The sequence below is a fragment of the Podarcis vaucheri genome (genome assembly GCF_965113315.1).
Source record: "Podarcis vaucheri genome assembly, chromosome: 1".
NCBI lineage: Eukaryota > Metazoa > Chordata > Lepidosauria > Squamata > Lacertidae > Podarcis > Podarcis vaucheri.
The window spans coordinates 43,333,366-43,350,152 of NC_138759.1; positions in this window are offsets into that span (position 1 = coordinate 43,333,366).

Sequence of the window (16,787 nt, forward strand, 5' to 3'; positions counted from 1 at the left end):
ATGGGACATTTAGTTGCTTCCAGCAAAGGATTTTCAGGTGGCATAGGAATGAGAAACTTTAAACACTGGAGGCATGTTAATTCCAGTCCTTTCCCAATGACTTGTTTCTTTAAGAATATATGCTTTCCCAAGGTGTCTCAGGATCAATAAAGATAAAGATGAAAGGTTATGTCATTGCTCCTTTGATTAAGCAATGCCTGGATCCTTTTGAGTGATATATTGCAATCCAGGGAGAAGCTTCAAGTTCAGCCATAACTTTATCACTGCCAGTTTCAGAAACAAAACATTATCTATGGAAATTTGCCATGGAAACTCAGTGGCCCCAATCCAGAGAGAGTTAGTCATTCTTAGATGCCATTGAAATAATTGCAAGCATTGGGACAAGCTTATCGCAGTTAGCTGAGTGATTTCAAAAAATATGCACGCAAATAATGGGATGCGTGGGTAGGTGAGTGAGTGAGAGAGACTGTACAATATTCTGAATTACAGCCTTTGAATGCAAAGCAGTGGTTTCTTATGCCACTGAGGATGTAAGGCACTTTTTTATCTGATTAGAAATTTGTCCCTTCGGCCGCAGGAATAGCAAATTAAATTCTGGCTGCATCTACCCTATAAACTGAATGCACATTCAAAGCACATTCTTTCCCTCAAAAATTTCTGAGAGCCGTAGTTTACCCTCCAGAGTTAAAATTCCCAGCATCCCTTAACCAACTACAGTGCCTAGAATTCTTTCAGGTAAAGGAAGTGTTGTGAATGTGCTTTAAAGGTAAAGTGTGCACATGTGTCTTCTTCACATATATATCGCTTCAAATCTCAGCCAATGAATTGAACGTGGGACATCATTATAGGTAATACAATACACCAAGTGTTGAACTTACTGCTTAAAGACTTGATTTCAAATCTATCTCTGCCATTGTCTCACTGAGTGGCCTTTGAAAAGTACACAGTCTGAGACCCTACCTGCCCACAGACTGTCTCACACAGAGTCCAAGAGTGGTGCATGCTCTTGGACTACTGCAATGCACTCTACACGGGACTACCTTTGAAGGTGACCCAACTAATCTACAACTAAACTGCAACTAATCCAGAATGTGGCAGCTAGACTAGTGACTGGGAGCAGCTGCCAGGACCAATGAAGGTCCTAAAGGATCTTCATTGGCTCCCAGTACATTTCCGAGCACAATTCAAAGTGTTGGTGCTGACCATTAAAGCCCCAAATGGCCTCGGCCCAGTATACCTGAAGGAGCGTCTCCACCCCCATCATTCAGCCCAGACACTGAGGTCCAGCTCCGAGGGCCTTTAATGGTTCCCTCGCTGCAAGAAGTGAGGTTCAGGGAACCAGGCAGAAGGCCTTCTCGGTAGTGGCACCTGCCCTGTGGAACGCCCTCCCATCAGATGTCAAGGAAATAAACAACTATCTGCCTTTTAGAAGACATCTGAAGGCAGCCGTGTTTAGGGAAGTTTTAAATGTTTGTTGTTTGATCGTGCTTTTAATATTATGTTGGGAGCTGCCCAGAATGGCTGGGGAAACCCAGCCAGATGGGCAGGGTATAAATAATAAAATTATTATTGTTGTCGAAAAATAATTACTTCACAGCCTCAGTTTTCCTTCTGTAAAATAGGGTAGGGGGCTGAATAGCGAGCTGCCATTTAGAGCTGTTGCAAATATGACCAAAATAAAAAATTGCTGTTACCAGCTGGACAGTTTGAGGGACCAGATTAAGATTCTAAAGTGAAATGTATATGTAATTAGCTTAATCCATAAGATAAAAGCTTGAGGATGGCTAGTTAAACCTAATCCAGTTATACAAAATAAACAATGTTCCAGAGAATGTATTCTACTATCCCTGGCATTTTAGCCATTTTTCTGGTATGCCATATATAACTCAAGGTCCGTATTCCGAACCCTTCTCACTTGTAAATGAGGTTTTATGTATGTTTGTGTTGCCATGGGATCAGAATCTCAATATTTGGAGGTGATGTTTACCATGGAATTACGGCTCCGTTTACAAACGTGATGTTGCATGTAATAAAAGAGGCAGTCATGAGCCTCTGCTAAGGGAATTGAATTGACGCATTCAACTGATGCAGGTGTCTGATGGGGGAGAAACTGAAGGAGTGAAAACGAAAGTAGCTTCTGGGAGGGTGAAGCTCCATAATTAAAGGGCTAATGATATGGGAAACTCTGTGAAGGAAAAGTCACCCAGCAAAAACATCTCCTGCTGTAGTAACTTTGCCCTACGCGTATCACTGAGGATCAGGAAATAAGAGTTATTCGAGTTTGACCTCATCTGTTTTTAACAAACAAACCCTAAAAGCCAGTGGTTGTGTAACATCAGAAGATTGGTAGAGTTTTATTGTGTTCTTTCTGGCCTGCGTTGTTGCAACAGCATGTTTCCACCTGTTTTACAGTCAGAAGGTGCCAGTTTCAATCCCTTGAAATCTGAGGAAGAAGGAACCTAGGTAGATCATTAATTGGCATCTGGTTAGAGTAGATTTCAAGCTAGATGGGTCAAAGATCTGATTCAGCATAAGGCCATTCAGTGTGTGTCTCCCGGAAATCATCTGGGTTAATAGATGAACTGTAGATATGTAGGTCGATCTGATTCTATTCCTTATTGTGCTTTGCGTTTTTCTGGGCATGTTTGGTAGATCACAAGTTGTACATGGTTCTATTAGAATTGCCTTAGGTGGAAGACCAAGCACCGTGCTTCTGTATGTGTGATAACACAGCGAAACATAGGAAGCTGGAAGACAGGAGTCAAATCATTCGTCCATCTAGTTCAGTATTGTCTATGCTGGCTGACGACAACCAGGACAGGAAACAGTCCTAGCCCTACCTGAAAATGCCAGGGATTTGATTTGGGACCTTCTTGGCCACTGAACTTTGGCCCCTCCCCAAAGAGAAAAGTTTTGTACTATATTTGTCACTGAGGGATGCAAACTGAAACTCGTGGGTGAAAACTAGGAAGAAAGTGCATTTTCTGACGCAGCCTGAGAGTGGGGTGTCTAGAATGTCATCTTCTCTCATCAGAAAAAAATGTGTGCTTCTCACATTCTGGTGTTCCATCATGTGGCTTTATTATAGTGGTACACAACTATGGAACTGTCTCTCTCAGAGGTACCACGTTGCCCCCAAGATTGGGGATGGTGCTGTTGGCACACGTCACACATCTGTGATGTCACACACACTATGTACAACATCACACATGTCTCCTGACACCAGGCTGGGCCGGTCTCAAAATTGGAGGGGCTGGGCTCCCTTCAAACAAATATTGAGGGGACTGAAGACACATACACGCCCTACAGTTGGCACGCCTAGTCTCTCTAAACATTCCCCTGGTGCCTTCTTATGTTTTAGACACCAGGAAAACTGCAGGTTTTCTCACCATGCTTTTAATAGAATTTAGGTTCATTGCTATTGTTTTTAGCTGCTGTCCCCCCCTGCCCCAACAATTTATTTTCTGCTATTTTTTATGTTCTACCCATATGTGCATTTCTTGAAAGTTAAAGGAAGGCTAATATGATATTCCACTGTAGTCTGCGGTAAGAAATCATTTCCTTTTGGAGAGCTTTAGAATTTAGGACTTGGTCCAGACAGGCTTGTAGCACTACAAAGCAATACTTTATTCTGGCGCATGGATATATAGAATATACCACTAACTAGGGTCAATAGTGTTCCATATTCAGCATTATTCTTCCAAATTTAAATGCTTCCTGTATTTATTTATTTTTCAGGTCCATTAATGATTCAAAACACATTTTCTCCCGAGGTGATGATTTAAAAGTACAGAAATTGCAGCAAGCCTAAATGATTGCATAAGGGCTGCCTTCATTTATACCTGATCTGTGCAAAACCAAACCAACAAATAGGAAATAAAGTGATGCAGCTTTTATTAGTCCCAGCTCCATTATCAACTCTGCTTTGTTTCTAAGCCTAGCAACTTAAAACACTTGTCATTTGTAAAACAGCTGTTGGAACAGCATGGCAGTTGAAGTTGGAGATGCACAAAACCATTCGCTATTCTTGCTGGAGATGCTGGAGACTGAGTCTGAGACATTCTGCATGCAAACGGGTGCTCTGCCACTGAGCCCTTCCCCAAATTAATATAATTAAAACACACGAGTGCTAAATTCTATCAAGCCATGTTGTATGAAGCTCCGAAGAAGAAGAAATACTCAAACTGCATGTGGAAAGGGATGAAGATATTAATGAAAATAACATACAGAAATGAATTATATTAGAAGGAATTGCTTTCAAAAATGTGTACCTTAGTCTAAACTGCATATAAAAATGTGTTTATTAGGGGAAATTTGCACAAATATGCTGATCAATTTTCATGAGGGTTTTTCTCTAATTGCTGCAAATTGTACAGAACTAAATTTAAAATTGCAAACATGAGAAACCTGAGGGGACCAAAACTGGCAGACCCTATTTTTTTCTTGGGTCAGTTAACCTCTGGTCCAGTTGCATTTACTTCTGGTCAAGTCACACAGAAAAGAAAGACACAGCAGAGCCCTAATTTTAAAGCACAGTCAACAGACTGAAATATTGATAACATTTTTTAATGACTAGATGTTATGCATATTCCAAAGCGAAATACAAGGGAAATGCAAGGCCGGGAGGAGAATCCCAGTTGTCCCAAAGGGTGAGGGATGGAATGGGACACTTTTTGTGTTCATTACACCCAATCTTATGGAAGAGACCCAGAGTTCACGAGACAAAACTAACAACACAAGCCAGACAACCGTGAGCCAGTTCAGTGGTTAAAACTCGAGACTATTTTGGGATAGAAGAAGAAGGTCTCTGATAAGCAAAGGAAAGTGGGAAAATGGAAGGACAAAGCTGAGGGCAGAGATCTGACACTAGTCGTATGCTTTTCAATCAAGGTTTTTCTCTCACACACAACGGCAAGGTGGTGCTGAACTGCCAGTCACAGACTTTTGTGGGAGGGGGGAGCGGTTCTCAGGGCCTCAAGGGATAAAGGAATGCATACCTGCTTCCTAGTGGCCAGTCTCCCTTGACAACCAGCTCCCCCCAGGAGCTAGGATGCCTTAGGATGCCTTTTGGCAGCTGTGCTTTGCTTAGTCACTACTTTGCAGCTAAATTGTGGGCCAGTACACAAGGTGACACCTAATTGTCACAGGTTTATTTCTTGTTTTACACCATGAAAAGGACAGAAAACCCACAATCATACTCTCTCTTTCATGTGATTAAAAAACAATACACCGCTGTTAAGAAGCCACCTTCTGCGCACCCTAAATACAGAACAGATGGTTGATTTTGTTCTGTTTGCAGTGAATCCTCTGTACTGCTGGCATTCTGTGGAGGATTTGTGAGTTTGGGTGAATTTATTATTTGAATTTTGAATTTTAAAAATGTTTCATTTTCTCATAATCCTTGTATACTGCCCTAAGCTTTGGTTGAAGGGTGGTCTAAAAATATTTTGTCTTCCTTTTTACCTCCATTCACTGGTTGCTTTGAGCCCGCTAAGACTATTCTCTTTTGAACTACCTCCCTCCTATTCTCCAGTTATGCCTCTAGATCTCATAAGTTCCAGGCTCTCCTAGTGGCTTCATATAAACGTTAAAAAGCAGAGGAAAGGTAAGATGGAAGCTTGTAGGGTCCCACAACACAAATGCCAATGGGCTGAACTGAATTCCTCCAATGCTGTTTTCTGGTAGCAATCCAGCAGGTATGACTAGAAACACCATATTCACTGTGCTTCCTACTACTGTCCCACAGACCCCTCCAAACATATTATCCACATCATCAGGCCGCAAAAAAACTGAAACCCATCTTACATAATTTGACCAGATGATGTTCTGGACATTCTTTAGACCTGTATCAACCGTCCATTGAGTTCAGAGTGAATGTGAGTGACTTTGCTCTCAAATGTTGCACATTCAGACTAAGAATGGATGTATTGGTCAATCTTAAGTTCCAGTTTCTCATTTTCCCTACCATAAGTTCAGCTTGCCCCATTTCTGCACCAATTAGTGATTTTCCTCACATTAACAAAGTCTTCATATACATTTTCATATTTTTTTGAATAATTTTTTATTAAATTTTCCATCGTAATAACACAAACCGCAAAGCAAAATGATACACAAAAACAGAAAAGGAAAAAGAGAAGGTAAAAAAAGAAAAAGAAAAAAAGGAAGGGGGAAAGGGGAAAACAATAAACAAATAGACAATAATAACAAACTTAATTCTTCACAAATCCAACTTTTTAAACATCTTAATTGACTCCCTCAAATCCCTCCCTTCTGAGTTTCCTTGTAATTTAAAAGTAACAGCTTTCCAATATCATTATTAAACTAAAACAATTTCCAATTATAGTCATCTTATTCACTTTTCTTAACATTCTGAATCCCATTTATTTAATTATAACTTAATTTGTCCTAGGCCTATTTGTTTCTTTCAAGTAATTTCTAATTTTTTATATTACAATATTTGTTCAAATAGTCCTTGAATTTTCATATATTTTGCATATATTAGGAGATGAACACTTCATATACATTTTCATGTTCATCTCCTAATATGTGCATTTTTGTACACTATTTCCCTAATATATTATTTCTGTCAGCACTTCCCTATAATACTATAAATGTAGTTTTGTACATCATTTTCACTAATATATGCATTTTGAGCACACTGATTGGCTGGAGAATGACATCAAAAGAATCAGGCAAAGTGCATTTTTTAATCACTTATGAGTTCAGAAAGTGTGAATTAGCTAGTTAAGGAGCTACTCCACATCAATACTTCAGAAAGCCCAGTATGTTTGAATCTCTTTCTGTGCAAGGATGGAAGACTCTATTTTTTTAGCTCACTCTGTGATAATCTTTTTTTCTATTTACATTGCACCTAATAGCAAAATCTTGTGCCAATCAGCTCAGCAAGTGTTTCCATTTATATCTGCATATTCTCCTGACCTTGATTCATTACATAGGCATTTACCAACGTGCTTGATCACTGAAAGCCAGCCTTCAAAGCACTTTCTGAAAACAATGAAGATGTAATCAATATATACACAAACACACACACAATTCTCATCTGCTGCCTCTCCTTCCCCACTAGGCACTTTTCACCAGCTGGAATTCCCTGACACTTAAAAATCAAACAAATCATACACACACATGCAAGGCGCTCAGGAACGTACACATAGAAACTATCAGAATACTCCAGTGTTCCTTTTGCAGATGTATCCTATTGGCTTTTGATAGATTCCTAGCATCAGAGGATTCCTAACCTATGTTTATAAAAAGCCAAGGAGAGGAGCAAAGGGAAGGGCCCTTCATCAAGAACAGTGAGAGCCTGTAGAAATGTCACAAGTCAGAGGTTATTTATAACAACTTTTTAAAAGATAAAGGATAGAAGTGAGCCACAGTGACACAGCAGGATGGAATTTAACCCAGCTGTTTGTCCAACGTGACTACCCCAGATAAGCAACAATGGAGAAATAAATTAGAAAATCCAGATGGCAACAAACACCGCTATATCTTCTACAAAAACCAGATCCTGACAGCTTTTTGTGTACTGCCTTCCTTCCCTAGCTAACATAATAAAGAATGTTTCACAGTGTCTTTTCATGTGATTAATTTTATACTTTGAATAGAAAAACTGGAGCAGGCATGTCTTTCTTGATTGTCCAGGAAGGATTGTTAAGTATAATTGTCTAATTGACACTAGTATGGAAAATGCCTAAATGTGTATTGGTAACTCTGGGGAAATTTCACTGCAGTTTTCTAAGGGACTCAGAGCTTCAACTGAGTTGGTAATTAACTAGTGTTGTTTTCTGCTAGCTAACATGTGAGTGTTTAACCTTAAATCACATGAGAGGTGTTGAATTGGAAATTCCCCATCTTGGAAGGGTGGTGGCTGGAGGTTCTTTGTTCTCAGACTTTGTGAGAGTGAGGATGTAAATGAAGCTCTCCAGGTAAACAGCCTTAGGCTGGAATGCAGGCTGTGTGGACAGACAGACATCTGCTTCTAGGTCTGTTTGAATTATTTCATACTTTGTTAGATGCTGAGCCTGTGCCGTGGACCGGCATGTGTCTGATGGAACTGTTTGGATGTATCATTTGATGTATTTGTTTTGTTTTGTTCTGAAGAAAGTTCTGCAAGTAAAGTTTTCATTAAACTTGAGGGCCTTGACAATGTTTTATTTCCAAAAGGGGTCCATTTCCATGCATCCAGTCTCTTCAAAGTGCACAATATTAATATCTGTAATAAGGATGAGGTTTGATTGTGTTTTGCTCTTCCCTAGCTCCTGAATACAATTTAGCTGAAGTGTAACTGTGAAGGTGGAGTGACTTCTGCTAGTGCAATAGCACTTCCCCTCCCTTTCCTCCAACTATGCATCTCCCAGAGCCTCCTCAAATCTGTTCCAAAGGGTTGGGGGAACAGCTAGAACAGATTTAGGGGGCGCAAGGGGAGGAGAAGTGAAGAGTGTGCCATTGTGCAAGGAGAAATCCTTGAGCTGATGCCATATTTGCCTTTGCATTACTGTGTGTCTGTGTGTGCGCGCGCACGCACACTGGCAGAGGAAGGGGGTGCGGTGGGTGCGGTCTGCCCCGGGTGTCCTCCCTGAAGGGGGTGACATCACCACGCCACCCCACTGGGGCGCTCGCCCCGCCCCCGGGTGCACAGCATTTGTGTCACTCCAGGTCCTGGAGCAGCTAATTCCGCCTGTGTGTGTGTTATATAATATAACTGTTTTATCACTTGTTTGCTGCCCTGGACTCCTTTGCGAGGAAGGGCAGGATATAAATGTTGTTGATGATAATAACAATAATAATATTTAATAACGCACACTTCAAAATTACAGGGGACATAACTTGGCCTTTTCTTTTTCCAAAGCTGAGACACGCAGTTGGAGATGACCAGCTGACGATGGCGACATCTTTCCTTGCAAGAAGGATTATAATAAGTATAATGTTTGCTGCTACTACATCTGAAAAAGTAATAAATATTTCTTTTTATTAGAAATAGGGAATGTGCTGTGGGTATTAGAAATATAGGAGCCAACTCCTAGGGACTAAGGTCCACCCCAATAAAATATTTGAGGGGGATGCCCCCCCGTTAATGGGCATTGCCATTCAAATAGTGTGCATGCACCACATCATGTGCTTGATTTTGCAGGGCGGGGCTTACCTGGGCCCCTCAATATTTTAGTCAAGTTTGCACCCCTGATGTGAGAAACCTTCATAGGCATTCAAATGGTGTGCTTCTATCTCATGAAATGGGTAACAGGGGAATAATAAAGTAATCTGCAGTTTTCTGAAATATAAGGTTGTGAATATGCAACATTTGACAGTTTCTGGCTGCCTGTACAACTCAATAACTACGAAAATAAAAAGCATCTGTGTGCAGCTGGATTCTGAGTGTGGTAGAGTCGATCCAGCTGTCGAATGTGTCATATGTGATCCACTTAGGGCAGAATTTGAAAGAAAGCCTCTTTCCCCAATAAGTAATAAAAAGAAAAAGAGATTAACCAAAGCATTCAAAAGTTGTTTTCTTTCCTTGTTTTGGAACACAGGAAATTCTTTTACCAAGTCAGACTACAACGATCAACAGAGACTCTCCAAGGCTACAGACAAGGGACATTCCCATCTGAATCTGGGACTTGCTGCATCCAAACATATTGACTACTGCTGATCTACATTTGCCCCTTTGTTTGTTTGCTTGCTGGCTGCCTTAGAATATTTCTGTTCTGTTTCTCCGGTACTTGAGGTGGCTAACCATGTTGAAACCAATCAAACAATCAGTTTTGGGAAGAAGAAGAAACATACATCAGGGGAAATCCAGGATCATTCCATTTTTTAAAAAGGCATATTCTAGAGATTAGTAGGGTTTATGTTCTGGGGCACTTCCTGTGGGAAGTTGTTCTACAACCCTAGGCAGCCTTAAAGAAAGTCCTGCTTGTTGCTGAGGTGTCTGAACTCACAGTCAACTGTTTGCTGAAAATGTGTTGAATAGCACAGCTGGGGCATACGTCAAAAGTCCAATGGTTTGGCTGAAATGGAGTGGGCAGCAACAAATGAGGGTGTGAAACTAGTATTTTTTGAAGCTGTAGATTGATCCCCCTTTTTTACCAGAGTTCTTCAACACTCCATAGAGCTGGTGGCTGCCATTTTAGGTTTCTTGGAATTCCACATTCCAAGAGACACCTGTGTGTGTGGCTGCTTTGGAGCAGTAAAATTGGGGGAAGGGCCTGCCTGTGTGTGTAAAAAAATCTCCCTTTTTTGGCTCATGGTCTTACTTCACACACACACACCACACTGTGGAGAACACTCAGCAGAGACCAAAGAAGTCCAGGGATGGATTTATGTAATTTATCTGAGAAATTATTGTAAACAATGAAATTCATTGGCAGGATTAACTTAAAACTCATAGCTGAAATTTTGCATTAAGAAAAACTGAGGGAGTCAATAATAATTGGAATTAAAAAGGAGGTGCAGTAGGAAAATCATAATATATGGAACCACAAAAAGGGGGGGAAAGGGAAGTCCAATGGGGTATTTGTATTGGATATTTCTATGATGTCAATAGAAAAAATGGGGGAATTCTTTTTAAGGAATGTATGTGTGAAGCACGAGCTGATTCACCATCCTGCAAGAAGATAACCTTTCATTGTGGGAGAGGGGCAGGCAACTTTATGGAGTTCTCTAGCAATAATTTTAAAGGAATAATTATAGACAGACTGGATAGAGGTCTGCACGGTACACTTATTATGGTCACATAAATATCTGGCCCATCTGTCAACAGAGTAATGATGCGCTTTATCTCTGTGTTCATATTTCTTAAGTATGTGTATGTAATTACGTTATGCCTAGAGATTGATTCTAATGTCCTTATTCTCTTTTAACCCTGGGGTGATGTGTGAAATCACCAGGATTACTGTTGAGAGAATAGGACAGGTGGCTCCAGAAAACATCCTTGTATGTTTTAATTTTTTTAATTAATTTTCAGAGACAGCAGAAAGCAAAGTTGGGGTGTGTGTAATTTGGACACGCTTTCCTTTAAAGATTATAAACATACTTTATAATTCTGAAGAAACATTGGGCCCATATAATTATGACCTAGTGCAAATCACTATTCCTGTGCAGATAGGAGATTTGTTTCAATATTTCATGCAGAGGATATTTTGAAACCAGGCAAACAAAAGGTTTGAATACAAGGAGTGCAGAGGATACAACAGCTGACAGTCTCCCAGGCCACTGACAAAAGGAAAACCTTTCAACATTCCTTCCCCTCATAGCTCTAGAACTTTGATGGATTATCCTTTGCTTGTGTTGCTAAGCGACAAATGGTATTCATTCTTCTCAGATTGTGGTGTCACAGAGGGGGTTATGATGTCACACCGTCTTTCTCTATGCATCGCTCCAGTATTCTGACAAGGGGACATGCAAGCTCTCCTCTTGAGAATTCAGAGCGGATTCAGTAATTGGCCTCTCAACCTGGTTTGCAGAAATGATATAAAAATAGTTTATAAAACAAAAACTATCATTGAGTATCTTTTGTTTCTGAAGTCAGAAACATTCAGGCTGTAATCCTATACCCTATGAGCTTGGAGTAAGTAAGCCTCACTGAATTCAGTTGGACTCGCTTCTGAGTAAGATTGTACTGTTGTACTAATGCGGTTCTTAAATAAAATTACCTTATAATATAGGCTGGGAACAATGTTGTTTCTGACAAGCAGAAATCTTGGGGTATGGGAGTGGTGCTAAGGAAAGGAAAGCTGATAAGAACAGGCCATTTTAGTCTACACTGTTTCCCCAAATAGGGTATTGCTACAGTTTCGTAAATAAGTGTGGTATTCTTTGCTATAGTATCCACACGCATGAAGAAGCCAAATAATTGCTCTCACGGTAAAATGCACATTTCAATTAGTTCTACACAATGAAGACCACTGTGGTGCAGTAGATAGCAAGTTTGCCCAGTGGCGTAGCGTGGGTTGTCAGCACCCGGGGCAAGGCAAGTAATTTGCGCCCCCTAACCTGTGGATTTGAGCCCCCTAACCCATGGATTTGCGCCCCCTAACCCTAACCCCCAGATGTTGCGCCCGGTGCGGCCGGCCCCCCCTGCACCCCCCACGCTATGCCACTGAGTTTGCCTAGGACCAAGGAGATGCGGGTTCTAATCCTCACAGAGCCATGAAGATTACTGAGTGGCTTGTTGGGCCAGTTATTATATTTCACCCTCATCTGCCTCACAGGATTGTTGTGACAATAAAATGGGAGGGAAAATAACTATGAGCGCCTCAGAGTGAAAAACCAGTGGACAACAAAAGAGGTTTAAAGACTCTCTCAAGGCAAATCTTTAAAAATGTACTATAAACACCGACAACTGGGGAAAACTAGCCTGAAAGTGCTCCAATTGGAGAGCAGCCTTTTACCAAAGATGTCATGGACTTTGAAGAAGCACAAACTCAAAGTGAAAAGGAGGAATGAGCTAAGGGGAAGGCACGTTTGGAAAACCCTCACCGTGATCAACTCCCACCCGGAAACCTATGTCCCCACTGTGGAAGGACGTGTGGATCCAGAATTGGCCTCCACAGTCGCTTAGGGACTCACTGTTAAGACTGTGCTCATGGAAGACAATCTTACTCGGCTATGAGTGATCGCCAAAGAAGAAGAAGAACAAAAATGTAATAAGTAAACATTACATTGCATTTTATTTTCTTGACATACTGGGGCTTTAAAATAAAGAAATGAAAGGTGGGGGGAATGCCATGTACCGTGTCTATAATGAAGAAGAAGAAGAAGAAGAAGAAGAAGAAGAAGAAGAAGAAGAAGAAGAAGAAGAAGAAGAAGAAGAAGAAGAAGAGGAGGAGGAGGAGAAGGAGGAGGAGGAGGAGAAGGAGGAGGAGGAGGAGGGGAGGAAGATCCCAGCAAAGAGATGGAATAAATCAATTGTAATTTGAGTTACTTCCAGACATGGTGCTCCCTAAGAAGCTTGTGAAATTGGCCCATTATTCTGGATGTTGTTCAGCTGTGATACATATGAAAGTTGCTGCCACTAAAATAGCTTGATGTGTTCCAAAACACGTTGGGGGGTGGGGGTCTATTTGTTATATATGGAACACTTGCTAGCAACAATAAAATCCATAAAAAGATAACATAATAAGGAATAACAATGGTAGAGTTGGAAGGGACCATGAGGGTCACATAGTCCTGCAATGCTGGAATCCTGTGCTCAGTGTGGGGCTTGAGAGTCTCATGCTCTATCAATTGAGCTACCCCATATCAGAATCAAATAAAGACCTATTGAAATATGATGAATGAGTAGTACAGCCAGGTTTGGTCTGTAGCCCTAATGTAAAAAATTGGCAAACCAAGTTAAAGAGAGAGAAAATAGAAATGTTCGAGACATAGGCTTTGAATGCTGTTTTAGCTTTATTTCATATTTACCTCAGAGAAAACATGACTGGAGTTCACCCTCAACACATGGAACTTTATGAAGGGATCTCCTAGGGTAAATTTATACCAATTTTGTTATCTTATGAGCCTATGCCTAACTTATTTATCTTGCAATTGGCACTTTATTTTTATTCTTCTGCATGACTGAATTAACAAAATAAGTAGTTGGTATTAATACAAATTGTACAGCTGCTATGTATCTTACTGTTGATTTTTGTGCCATTATTTAATGCTATTATAAAAACTGAAAAAATATTATTATTATTATTTAAACTCAACTATATTAAAAATACAAATTACAAATTAAAACAGAGTAGCTGAGTGTATGCATGAGGAAGGGACCATAGCTGGTATCCCTCAGAGTCTCTGCAGTTCTTCTTCCATATTCAGTTTTTCTTCTATTTCAATAGCATCTCCCCACCCCCTCCTTTCCCCCCACATAATCTTTGTATTTCTGACCTTCAGTGTGTCTTTCCTGACAGTAAAAATTGAGCAAACAACGTGGTGAGTCACCGTGGTCATTGACCTTCTCTTGCCATCATCTCTTCACTGCTGGATGATGTTGATTTGTTGTTTTGCTTTTTAGGATGTCTGCAAACCTGGAAGAGAAAAGGACTGTGTCCTGGCCAACAGAATCAGCTACACACAGTGGCCCTTGTAGATTATATAAATATATTTTCAGTAAACCAAAGCAACTCAAAATTACTTCACCTCCCAGTGGGCTGTGGTAAATAGAGCATGCAGAACAATTCTTAGAATAGTAAGAAATTACTACTGTCCCGCTTTTTGTGATATTAGATCTACTTTTCAAATGAAAAATGTTATTGTGAATTTGCAAGGCTGGAACTACCAAGTATATTTCAGCGCTGCGTGTGCTTATTGAGAAGTTTCACAGGTGGAACCTCCGAAGAACTTGCTGCAAAAGTTACAACAATATTCTACAGGTTTTTTTAATTTTTTAAAAAAATGTGTGTGGGATCTAGTGAGACGTGGGGAAGCAGAATACTGGGCAGCTGCATCCGTGTTAAAAGCATGAATGCAGCACACAAATCCATTAACACCAGCAGCAAGTTGTCAGTTGAGGCAGCTAAGACGGAGGAGTTGGAAGAGGCACATAGACTGACATTGGCCATGTTGAGGACGAGGTCACCTGCCTCTGTAGTAAATTTGATGTCTCCGCTGATGCTGCTCCAAGTGAGGCTTTGCACAAAGGCTTTGTGCTTTTGCAGCCTGATGATATGAACAAGCTGCTTACAGGTATACACCCAACCACATGCCGTCTTGACCCTTGCCCATCATGGCTGATTAAAGCTAGATTCAGGGGCAGGGGCCAGGACATGGTAAATGTGCCTTTGTGTGAGACAGTGGAGCCTGTCCACCACTCTGAGGGAGGCAGTAGTGCATCCACTCCACCTCCCACCCCTGTACCAGATGGTGTTTAATAACTACCACCCAGGCACAAAAACACACTTTTGGGCAAGGTACTCAAGAGGGTCATGGCAGTGCAGTTAGAAGGCGTTCCTGGATGAAACCAATAACCAACTTCCAATACAGTCTGTATTCAGACCTGGATTCAGAACTGGGTTGCCCTTGGTTGCCCTAAAAGGTGGCAACTGGCTTGAGTGAGACTGTTCTAGGTTAAGTGACCCCCATTTTGTTTTCACAAAAGGAAGTCCTTTCTTAGGAGTCCCAGTTCCCCACTTGATAACACAGTAAGCGTGGATAATTAAAAGGAGGATTTATTACAAAGACAAACAGATAACTGTTTATCTGTTATAAACAATTGGGTGTGATATGATAGCCATGTTCAAATATATAAAAGGATGTCACATAGAGGAGGGAGAAAGGTTGTTTTCTGCTGCTCCAGAGAAGCGGACACGGAGCAATGGATCCAAACTACAAGAAAGAAGATTCCACCTAAACATTCGGAAGAACTTCCTGACAGTAAGAGCTGTTCGACAGTGGAATTTGCTGCCAAGGAGTGTGGTGGAGTCTCCTACTTTGGAGGTCTTTAAGCAGAGGCTTGACAACCATATGTCAGGAGTGCTCTGATGGTGTTTCCTGCTTGGCAGGGGGTTGGACTCGATGGCCCTTGTGGTCTCTTCCAACTCTATGATTCTATGATTCTATGATTCTAACTCCGGATGGCTCTAACAAAGTCTCTGGCATCATTACTCAAGATGACCCTTCTGAAGACTTCTTCCGGTGTCTACAGGATATATTGAACTTACAAACCTTACGCCTCTTGTTTTGCTTCCTGTCTAACAGCCCTCCCATTCACCAACTCCATGGACTTATTGGCTCATCCCCAGCCCCTTCTTTTTCCAAGAGACTCTCTGTGTGTCCTTTCGCTTCTGCTTGTGCTCCCTGAGAGCTTTGGCTGTGTTCTAGCCTACTTATCAGCAGGCCCGTGAAGGTCAGGAAGAGTCGAAGTCTGCAGCTGCCAGCTCTCCCCTTCCTGACTCACATCTAAGCCTCTTTGTTCCTGGCTGCTTTCTGCCATTGTCTGCAACCCTTTGCTTGGAGCTGGCTCATTCCTGACACCCTTCTTCACTGTAGAATTCACTCCTACAAGATGTAGTGGTGGCCACCAAATTGGATGGCTTTGCAAGAGAATTAGTCATATCCTCCAGGAATTTGGCTACCCACGACAACAAGCCCTGATTTTAACCCCACTGACAAAGGCAGTTTACATTTGAATACTAGCTTCTGGGAATTACAGGTGCTCTTGTGCTCATTTCCTGCTTGCAGACTTCTCATAGACACCTGGCTGGCAAGGTGCTGGACTTAGATAGGCCTTTGACACTCATGGTTTTAATCCAACATTAACTCCGTGAGGTGAAAAGATAAGACCAGACAGGAAAGTGATAGACTTTCCTTGTAAATAAATGGTCTTTGACTTTTTAATTGCCTTGAAATAATAGAATTACAGTGGTACCTCAGGTTAAGTACTTAATTCGTTCTGGAGGTCCGTACTTAACCTGAAACTGTTCTTAACCTGAAGCACCACTTTAGCTAATGGGGCCTCCCGCTGCTACCACACCCCCGGAGCACAATTTCTGTTCTCATCCTGAAGCAAAGTTCTTAACCTGAAGCACTATTTCTGGGTTAGCGGAGTCTGTAACCTGAAGCGTATGTAACCCGAGGTACCACTGTACTTTAATTATATAAATAATTATATACTTATATATACTTATACATTGTATATAATTATATAGTTTCCATTTAAAGACTTTTCCAGTTCCAGGGTAATGGCATTAAAAAAAACTCCTGTCAGCTTGGCTGTTAAGTTTATATCAGAGGGACAGGAGTCTGAGTTTACAGCCAACCCAGGAATAACAGCTGAAAAGCCAGCTTTG